Source organism: Peromyscus maniculatus, chromosome 4 (assembly GCF_049852395.1).
Source record: "Peromyscus maniculatus bairdii isolate BWxNUB_F1_BW_parent chromosome 4, HU_Pman_BW_mat_3.1, whole genome shotgun sequence".
Lineage (NCBI taxonomy): Eukaryota > Metazoa > Chordata > Mammalia > Rodentia > Cricetidae > Peromyscus > Peromyscus maniculatus.
In genome coordinates this window covers 63,816,090-63,827,017 of record NC_134855.1, presented here as the reverse complement: position 1 = coordinate 63,827,017, position 10,928 = coordinate 63,816,090, and the positions used below count along the sequence as shown (strand labels likewise).

The following is a 10,928-nucleotide window of genomic DNA, read 5'->3' as shown; positions in this document are numbered from 1 at the left end:
GTACAATAAAACAACTGGAGGCATCACTATCCCCGACTTCAAGATCTACTATAGAGCTACAGTAATAAAAACAGCCTGGTATTGGCATAAAAACCGACATGTGGACCAATGGAATCGAATTGAAGACCCTGACATTAACCCACACACCTATGGACATATAATTTTTGACAAAGAAGCCAAAAGTGTACAATGGAAAAAAGAAAGCATCTTCAACAAATGGTGCTGGCATAACTAGATATCAGCGTGTAGAAGGCTGCAAATAGATCCATATCTGTCACCGTGCACAAAACTTAAGTCCAAGTGGATCAAAGACCTCAACATAAATACAGCTACTCTGAACCTGCTAGAAGAGAAAGTAGGAAGTAGTCTTGAACGCCTTGGCATAGGAGATCACTTCCTAAATATAACACCAGTAGCGCAGACACTGAGACAAACAATCAATCAATGGGACCTCTTGAAACTGAGAAGCTTTTGTAGAGCAAAGGATAAGGTCAACAAGGCAAAGCGACAGCCTACAGAATGGGAAAAGATCTTCACCAACCCCACATCTGACAGAGGACTGATATCCAGAATATATAAGGAACTCAAGAAATTAGACATCAAAAGGACCAACAGTCCAATTGAGAAATGGGCTTTAGAACTAAACAGAGAATTCTCAACAGAGGAATCCCAAATGGCCAAAAGACATTTAAGGAATTGCTCAACTTCCCTAATCATCAGGGAAATGCAAATCAAGACAACTCTGAGATACCACCTTATGCCTGTCAGAGTGGCTAAGATCAAAAACACTGAAGACACTTTATGCTGGAGAGGATGTGGAACTAGGGGAACTCTCCTCCACTGCTGGTGGGAATGCAAGCTTGTACAACCACTTTGGAAATCAATATGGCGCTTTCTTAGAAAATTGGGAATCAATCTCCCCCAAGATCCAGCTATACCACTCCTGGGCATATACCCAAGAAATGCTCAATCATACCACAAGAGCACTTGCTCAGCTATGTTCATATCAGCATTGTTTGTAATAGCCAAAACCTGGAAACAACCTAGATGCCCTTCAACTGAAAAATGGATAAATAAATTGTGGCACATATACACAATGGAATACTACTCAGCAGAGAAAAACAATGACATCACACGGTTTGCAGGCAAATGGATGGATCTAGAAATAATCATCCTGAGTGAGGTAACCCAGACTCAGAAAGACAAATATGGTATGTACTCACTCATAGGAAGATGCTAGATGTGGAACAAGGATGACTGGACTGCTACTCACATCACCAGTGAGGCTACCTGGAAAACGGGACCCCAAAAAAAGACACGGAGAAATGGACGAGATCTGCATGAACAGCCTGGTCATGAGTGGGAACAATGAAGGGTGACAGTCGAGGGAAAGAGAGTGGGAGATCCTAACTGGATCAAGAAAAGAGAGGGAGAACAAGGAATAGGAGACCATGGTAAATGAAGACCACATGAGAAGGGGAGAAGGGGAGGAAGCAGAGAGCTAGGGAGGCCCACGGAGATCCACAAAGATACCCCCGCAAAAGACTGCTGGCAATGGTCGCGAGACGGCAGGAACTGACCTACTCTGGTGATGGGATGGCCAGACACCCAGATAGTGGTGCCATAAACCCCATCCAAGGACTGAGGAATCTGAAGGCAGACATCCACGGCTGGGCCCCTGGTGGAGCACTGGGAGTCTAATTAGTGAGAAAGAAGAGGGTTTATATGAGCGAGAATTGTTGAAGCCAAGGTTGGATAAAACACCGGGACAAATAACCAAATGAATGGAGGCACAGGATCTATGAACCAAAGGCTGAGGGGCCCCCAACTGGATCAGGCCCCCTGAACTGGTGAGACAGTCATTTGGCTTGATCTGTTTGGGAGGCAGCTGTGCGTTGGTGCCAGGTCCTGGGCTCGTTGCATGAGTTGGCTGTTTGAATCCTGGGACTTATGCAGGGACACTTGGCTCGGTCTGGGAGGGGGGAATGGACCTGCCTGGACTGAGTCTACCAGGTCAACCCCGGTCCTCGGGGGAGACCTTGATCTGGAGGAGGTGGGAATGGGAGGTGGGCTGGGGGGAGGGGTGGGCGAGAGGGGGAGAACAGGGGAATCTGTGGCTATTATGTTGAACTGAATGGTGTTGTAAAATAATAATAATAAAAAAAAAGAAAAAAAAAGAATTAAAATATAGTGAGTGAAAAATATTTATTGCAATAATTAAATATGATGATATTCAAAAGTATAGGATATTGTGTACATGATCACAACTGAAAACCACGCAATAAAACAAAATATATTAAAATATTCAATGTATATACAATTCTTCTAATGTTGGAACATATTTATAGTTATAGTAATGACATTGTATACCAACAGTTTTAACATTCAGTAACAGAGAGTCTATTTCTGCTTTGTTGATAAACATTTTTTAAAATGTGAGTATTATTAACTAAAATCAGGAGTCTTTTCCTTTAACTTCTGATCATAAATATATTTACTTACAATGAACCTTATTTTTAGGGTAATTCAACATTAAAAATGACATTTTTTCATAAACCGATTTCTCTCAAAGAACTTTTTCATTGCTCCTTTCACATCTTTGTTCCTCAGACTGTAGATGATGAGATTAAGCATGGGAATAACAATGGTATAAAATGTGGACACAATCATGTCATACTCTAAGACATAGTTGGAACTAGGTCTTACATACATGAATATGATGGTTCCATGATAGATGGACACATCAGTGAGGTGAGCTCCACATGTAGAGAACATTTTCCTTCTCCCTTTACTAGACTGTATCTTGAGAATGACAAAGAGAATGAAACCATAGGAAACAAGGACGATCAGGATAGTGATGATTTCAACAATGCCCACATAGTAGAGGAGAAGAAGCTGATTGATGTGGGTGTCAGAACAAGAAATAGCCAGGAGAGGAGGAACATCACAGAAGACATGCTTAATTTCATTGGATCCACCAAAGGACAGACTGAAAGTGGCTGTTGTGTGGACAGAACCATTTATAATACCTCCAACATAAGAAACAATGATGAGTGGTAGGTAAACTCTGGGCGACATGCTCACTGCATATAGAAGTGGGTTGTAGATGGCTACATAATGGTCGTAAGCCATTGCTGCCAAGACAAAGCATTCTGTGTTCCCCAAAGCAACAAAAAGGAACATCTGTGTTACATATCCAGGATATGAGATGGATTTATCATTTGAAAGGAAATTGACCAACATCTTTGGTGTGACAACTGTTGAATAACAGCCATCTAATATTGATAAAGCACTTGGAAAATAGTACATGGGATTGTGGAGCATGAAATCCCAATTACCAGCAAAACTAATCCCAAATTACCTATCAGAGTAAAAACATAAATTGCCAGAAATAGCAAGATTTGCGGGTTCTCATTATTTGTGAAGCCTGTTAGTATAAACTCTGTGACCTCAGTCACATTGCTCTCCTGACCATAGTTATCAGATGGAATCCTTGACATTTCTCTTTTGTTATTAGTTTACAAAGGCAAAATCCTGTGAAAACTGTGTCTATCCAATCATATTCTCATGTTTGTGTTTGGATAGACATCATGGAGATTTTGTTCTTGGCGGCAGCAACTGCAATGAAGGAGTTGAGTCTGAGGAGATTCATTACCCTGTTTAAGTAAATTAAAGAAATTATTTTTGTATTTTGGCTAAGTTCATGTTCCTAAAATCATCTAATACAATACTTAGTGTTATTTTATTTATTGCTAGACTTTTCTTTTCCACCTTTCTTATTACGTTTTGTTCAAATTCAGAAATCCAGAAGATATCTTTAGATTCACACAAGATTCAATGAATGATTTGCCTTAATGATTTCATCTTAGCATTGGGATGAATGACACAAAATGAGACTGAATTGAATCTGATCAAGAGAATATGAATGTCTTTTAGTTAATATTATCAAAACACTTGAGAATAAGATGCATTAGTATTATATTGCAAACTCATTAGGGCCACATTTTTCACATTTTTTTTTTTTTTTTTTTTTTTTTTGGTTTTTCGAGACAGGGTTTCTCTGTGTAGCTTTGCGCCTTTCCTGGAACTCACTTGGTAGCCCAGGCTGGCCTCGAACTCACAGAGATCCGCCTGCCTCTGCCTCCCGAGTGCTGGGATTAAAGGCGTGTGCCACCACCGCCTGGCAAGGGCCACATTTTTAAGCAAAGCATTTTGATTCCTATCATTTGATAATTATTTCATTCTATTAGGACATAAGTCACAATGATCAATAATAGGAATATAAGCATTTCTGGATATTATGTGTACCTCACCTGAAAATTAAATCAGATTCAATGATATTTTTAAAATTTATTCTGATTTTTGTTTTTCTCTTTTCCTATTTAAAACAAGCATTTTAACATACTCATGTGTGATTTCTGTTGTTTTTATTCTTTAAATTCTATACTTTGTCATTTTATTTTAATTTATTGAGTAAGGTCCTCATGTAGGCCAAATAGTTTTGAACTAAATATGTAGTCAAGGAAGACACAAAACACCCGTTTCCACCTCTGAAGAGTTGGAATTACAAGCATGTGCCACCATGTCTGATTGTCTGTGATGCTGTGTCAAACTCAGGGTTTTATATTTGTTAAACAAGGACTTGACATACTGAGCCACACCTATAACACTGATTTTTTTCTAACGTTATTATACAATTAACAGAAATCTCAATTAAAATGACCAATATACATGCAAAGTGGATATATTATGCGGTATATAGGTTTCAGAAATAATTCATGGTCTTTCTCTGAATAGGTAAGAGTTCTCATGCAATGAATAAAATCCTCAAATTTAAATACCATATTGCAATACCCAATATAGTTATTACAGAAGTTGGTGCCCAAAGAAAGGCATCAAGATAGACCACATTTGTGCCAATAGGGAAAGCCTTCACTATATAATTTACTGACGATGTTTAATGCATAATCATGAGAACTGGTAGTTTAGGCAACTGGGTTTTTTTTTTTTTTTTGTGGTTACATCTACCTAATATCCCTAGAGAGATGTTAGAAATATAAATAAATCTCTAAGACAAAAGCGAAATCAGTTCCTCAGCTCTCTGTAAGAAAGCATTATTTAATAATATAGAAATTCAGAGTTAACAAAGAAAGGTACATTGATAGCAAGGAACACCTTACTAAATATGCTAGGAGAGGTGATATTTTGTGTGTGTACTGTCTTCTGAGATTCATGGGACAATTTGTAAAATACATCCTTCAGCATTGATGAGAAAACTGAGATGAAGCTAGACAATAAATCTGACCAACTCACAGTTATTACCAAACAGTATTTGTGCCAAGGCCTTTCAGTGTCCATACTGAAAGCTATTTCCAAATAACTCAGTGTTTTGTCAAAATTCAGAAATCATTATATCCCAGAAACAACAGAGAATCAAGTTTTACTATATTTTGCTTCTTTTACAAAGCAACTAAGCTTAATTAGACATGAAATTAAAAATCAAGCGGCGGTGGTGCACGCCTTTAATCCCAGCACTCGGGAGGCAGAGGCAGGCGGATCTCTGTGAGTTGGAGGCCAGCCTGGGCTACCAAGCCCTGGGCTACCAGGAAAGGCGCAAAGCTACACAGAGAAACCCTGTCTCGAAAAACAAAACATAAAACAAACAAACAAACAAAAAATCAATCTAATACCCCCCCCCAAAATAAACCTGAATTAACCATTACATCAATGTCTTAAAGTGAAGAAGTAGATTTAAAATTCATTAAAATTCTTTAATTTCAACAAAACCTACCTAAATTAGATTAATGGTTGGTAGAAATTTTATGTTTTTCTACATTCTATTTGTTTCAAATTGTGGATCAGCCCCGTAATTTGACTGCTCTGAATCTGAATTTCTCAATCAAAAAAATCTAAATTAATAACTCTTTTGACCTATGTCAACAGAAAATCCTCCCTATTCTCTCTGGGAGACAAGGATTTCATCTGTCAAATAACACTGTGCTAAGCGGAATCCCATCCTACAGTTACATATTAAGGCAAATTCTTTAGTTTAAAAATCTAAAAATAGGACTGCTAAATATTTCACAAAATAGATTTCCTCTTATATTTGGAAATGGATTTTCAATCAGAGAAGAGAGGGTGTGAACATCAATCTTTTTCCTTCTCACATCAGGCCCTTGGGCACTTCTTAAAGTACACAGGATACCCCAGGGAGAGAACATGCTGATTCTCTATGGGACAGTAAGTACACAGGTGATTTTGAGTTTTTCAAAGTAATCAAGGAGGGGGTGTCATTTAAACAATGAATTGCTAGATAAAGAAATGAATCAGAAATGGTTATTATGAAGTGATATTTCATCATGGAGAGATAGGTATACGATTCTAATTAAATACAATCAATCAGAGAAGAGTAACAGTTCCAAAAGTAACTAAGTACTTGGATAAATTCTTTGAAATTCAGTTTGCTTTTTTGGAAATTTAACCAATTTTATGAGTCTAATATTTTGGATATATGTTCATTTTAAGATAACAGGTAATAATAGATTGTGGTCAAATTTCATAGGCATCCAATAATGACTACTAACAAATTTCACTTAATGTTTAATGTGCTATAACTCAAAGTGCCGTAAGAGATGATACAGATTAATAAATGTTGAATGGAAGAGTTCACATATGCATTTTCATCATTAATGTATAAATTCATGAACTTGATGATATTTTAACAAAAAAGTTAGGCCACTGTATATACATTGTTCTAGTATGTTATTGTATTAGTGATTTGTGCAATTTATTTTCAATCACATTATTTCTATAAGGTCATTTCTTATCTTTGGTCTACTATGCACTGATCTACATAATAATGCAAATTTCATTTAAATGTTGTGGAAAAATGTAGATGCCTATGGAATAAACACATAGTGATGGAAAATATTTAGAAGACACAGGTCTGATAAAGGACTGCCATTGAAAACATCCAATAACTCTTGAATCTCAGCAAGATGGAAACAGGGGGGTTGATTGAATTTTAAGTCAAAACAATTCACAGAAATCCCATTAGAGGAAGTAGAACAAATGAGTTTATGCAACTGTGATCCAATCTTAGTTCATTAAGGGATTAAAAATGTAAAGAGGGAGACCCTTACATACCTAATACAATGCCAGAATCTAAAACACCAAGAACATCAAATCACAAGTATGTATGAAAAAATAATTTTCATTAATTATCAGTGGGAATGGATAATATATAACCATTTAGGAGGGTACACTGGCAATTCCTAAACTCCTTTTTTCTTGGATTATTGGCATTTATTTTTTTAAGACATTTTGTTAAATATTTGTTTAATCAATAGATCATCATTTGATTCCTATTTGCCTTAGCTTATGGTCTGATTTTGGGAAAATTTAGAAATCTTTGTTTATATTCACTTTTTTGCACCTGAGATATCATCCCATGAGATTTAAACACACCCCTGAGGTTACTCTACTTGTAAATATCATGACTATCAATATTCACAGCAGATTTAATACTAACCAAAATAATCTATTTTGTTTCATGTTTAAGAGATACTTTCATTGATAATCACCTCAAATAATTACTTTGTTTCAGTTTATCCCTGAGCATTTTGGAGGAGTAATGAGTGGAAATTCTTTCTTGGTCTCTATTTGATGATTGTGATAACACACAGCAAATTTATTAATTTCTGTAGACTACTTTTGCACTGTGTTCCTTTTCTTGTCCATTTTCTTGTCTAATTTTGGTGACCTGTCTTGGTCTCTTTCCTGATTGTTTGGACTATGGATACTAGTATTATTATATATTATACTATATCATATCATATCATATCATATCATATCATATCATATCCTGTATCAAGCCGAGCATGGTAGCTCATGCCTTTAATCCCGGGGGCAGAGGCAGATGAATCTCTGTGAGTTCAAGGCCAGCCTGGTCTACAAAGTGAGTTCCAGGATAGGCTTCAAAAGCTACACAGAGAAACCCTGTCTTCAAAAACCAAAAAAAAAAAAAAAAAAGTTGTATATAATGTATCATATTATACACTATGCATATATATTATAATACATACTATATTATTGTAAACTCTGCTATTTAGTGTAGTATGTGCTATTATTATGTGCTATATAGTAGTATATGCTAATATTATGTGTAATACCAGTATACTACTAGTATTACATGGAATAAAAATGCTGAATTAGGTATATTTAAGTTATAGCCAACTTTACAATACTTTAACCACTCATTCACTCATTGTGTTAGCTGTTTAACCTGGAAATATTGTTCCTTATTTTGAAGCATATTTTTTCAATACCAAATTTGTTTTTTAATCAGTGAAGAAATGCTTAATTTTACCCAATGTTTGTTTGTCACCCACTGAAATTTCCATACAGTTTTTGCCCTTTATCTTTGTGCTATGTTTTATCTATGATCTCTGTTGGCTAGTTTATATGGAATCATACTAGAATCCTAGGATGACTCAAACTTGATCATGGTGCATAATCATTTTATTGTGCCTTCTTACTTGCTTTGTTGTTGTATTGTGGATAATTTTACCAATATTTTCAGGAATATTTTAAGGAATGTTGTGGGTTTCTTAATAACTATTAACATTTGCCAAGTCTGCCTCAGTTCCACTCACATTTATTTTATATTTGCACTCCTTACTTCTCTTTGTTCTTGTAGAATATTTGCTTATACGTATAGCATTCTTTGCTCCTGAATAATATTTGCTGTGTGTTCCTCCTTAAATGAAGATTCTTGTTAATTATTCTCAGTTTCATGTACAGACACTCTGATAAGCTTTTGGATCAAAGGTGACCTTGTAGGGATGCACTTTTCATTCTTCCTGAAATATCCTCAAACAAGTGACAATATTACACTCTATTATTTTCTTTTTTTTTTTAATTTATGGTATTTGTGGTGTTTGGTACTCTTTTATTATTATTATTATTATTATTATTATTATTTTACAACACCATTCAGTTCAACATAATAACCACAGATTCCCCTGTTCTCCCCCTCTCGCCCACCCCTCCCCCCAGCCCTCCCCCCATTCCCACCTCCTCCAGATCAAGGTCTCCCCCGAGGACCGGGGTTGACCTGGTAGACTCAGTCCAGGCAGGTCCATTTCCCCCTCCCAGACCGAGCCAAGTGTCCCTGCATAAGTCCCAGGATTCAAACAGCCAACTCATGCAACGAGCCCAGGACCTGGCACCAATGCACAGCTGCCTCCCAAACAGATCAAGCCAAATGACTGTCTCACCCGTTCAGGGGGCCTGATCCAGTTGGGGGCCCCTCAGCCTTTGGTTCATAGATCCTGTGCTTCCATTCATTTGGTTATTTGTCCTGGTGCTTTATCCAACCTTGGCTTCATAGGAAGATACTAGATGTGGAACAAGGATGACTGGACTGCTACTCACATCACCAGTGAGGCTACCTGGAAAACGGGACCCCAAAAAAAGACACAGAGAAATGGACGAGATCTACATGAACAGCCTGGTCATGAGTGGGAACAATGAAGGGCGACAGTCGAGGGAAAGAGAGTGGGAGATCCTAACTGGATCAAGAAAAGAGAGGGAGAACAAGGAATAGGAGACCATGGTAAATGAAGACCACATGAGAAGGGGAGAAGGGGAGGAAGCAGAGAGCTAGGGAGGCCCACGGAGATCCACAAAGATACCCCCGCAAAAGACTGCTGGCAATGGTCGCGAGACGGCAGGAACTGACCTACTCTGGTGATGGGATGGCCAGACACCCAGATAGTGGTGCCATAAACCCCATCCAAGGACTGAGGAATCTGAAGGCAGACATCCACGGCTGGGCCCCTGGTGGAGCACTGGGAGTCTAATTAGTGAGAAAGAAGAGGGTTTATATGAGTGTTTGGTACTCTTAATTTTATCTCTATGTATAGGGAACCTTCAAATTTGCTTATGAGTCTCAATATTTAATTGAACAGTTAATCATTTCACTAACTCAAGATTTATATTTGTTTGTCTTTGAGCTTGGTGTTATAATATAGCCCAGAATATCCTTAAGTATATAGTCTTTCTATTTAATTTTCTAATTGCATAGACTATAAGCATATAGCATGTATAAGCATGCCTAGCTATATTAAATTTAAAATGAGAACAATGTATTATCTAAGAAACATCTCAAATATTGATAAAGAGGCAAAGTACTTCATGCCATCATGTTTACCAAAGTCAAATTTCTCCATCATAGTTCTGTACATGCGTTTGTATGGTAAGATATGTCTTCTCATATAATCCAGTGTTGTGTCTGTTCATTGCATTTCCTGGTAGAAATGATGTATCATATATTATATGAGTTTATCTCTGTAAGTTTAGGCTAATATTCACCATTAGTATTATTGTGAGTCTTATGAAGACTGAATTTTGTGCTTTTCCCTCTTTAAACATTGCAGTTTTTTAATTACTTAGTATAAGAATATACTATTAAATTTGATATTTATATTTGATTTATATGAAATAGTTTAGGTTATAATACAATGGAGTAAAAGTATATTTTAAAAGCCTATTAAACCCATTCATCTGATATTTAAAGAGAAATGGTGATTTTTACATTATTTTAGCTTATCACATTTACCAATTAGTTGTACATTAAGCATCTTGTATCACAAGTGTGAGGAAATGAAGATTCAGGGAAGTGTAACTTTCAACAAAGTTTCAAGGCCATATCATACATTTTTCCCATCTCTGAAGATTTCCTTGGTAATAATCCAAAAATTTTAGGAGAGTTTCTATATATCATTCAAAATCAAACACTAGATATATTTTTATATTTTAAAATATTTATTATAATGACAACTGCGGTGTTTTTCTAAGATATTAACATTTTATTGTGAAATACTTCATCATGCAACTATATTGAACCAAAAGCTAATTGGCATATA

At 36.5% G+C, this 10,928-nt stretch overlaps 1 pseudogene; it reads right to left on the bottom strand.

Annotated features, from left to right (window-relative positions):
* Positions 1-2,532: 2,532 nt before the first annotated feature.
* On the bottom strand, positions 2,533-3,500 carry LOC102924361 (olfactory receptor 5T9-like; annotated as a pseudogene).
* Positions 3,501-10,928: the final 7,428 nt, after the last annotated feature.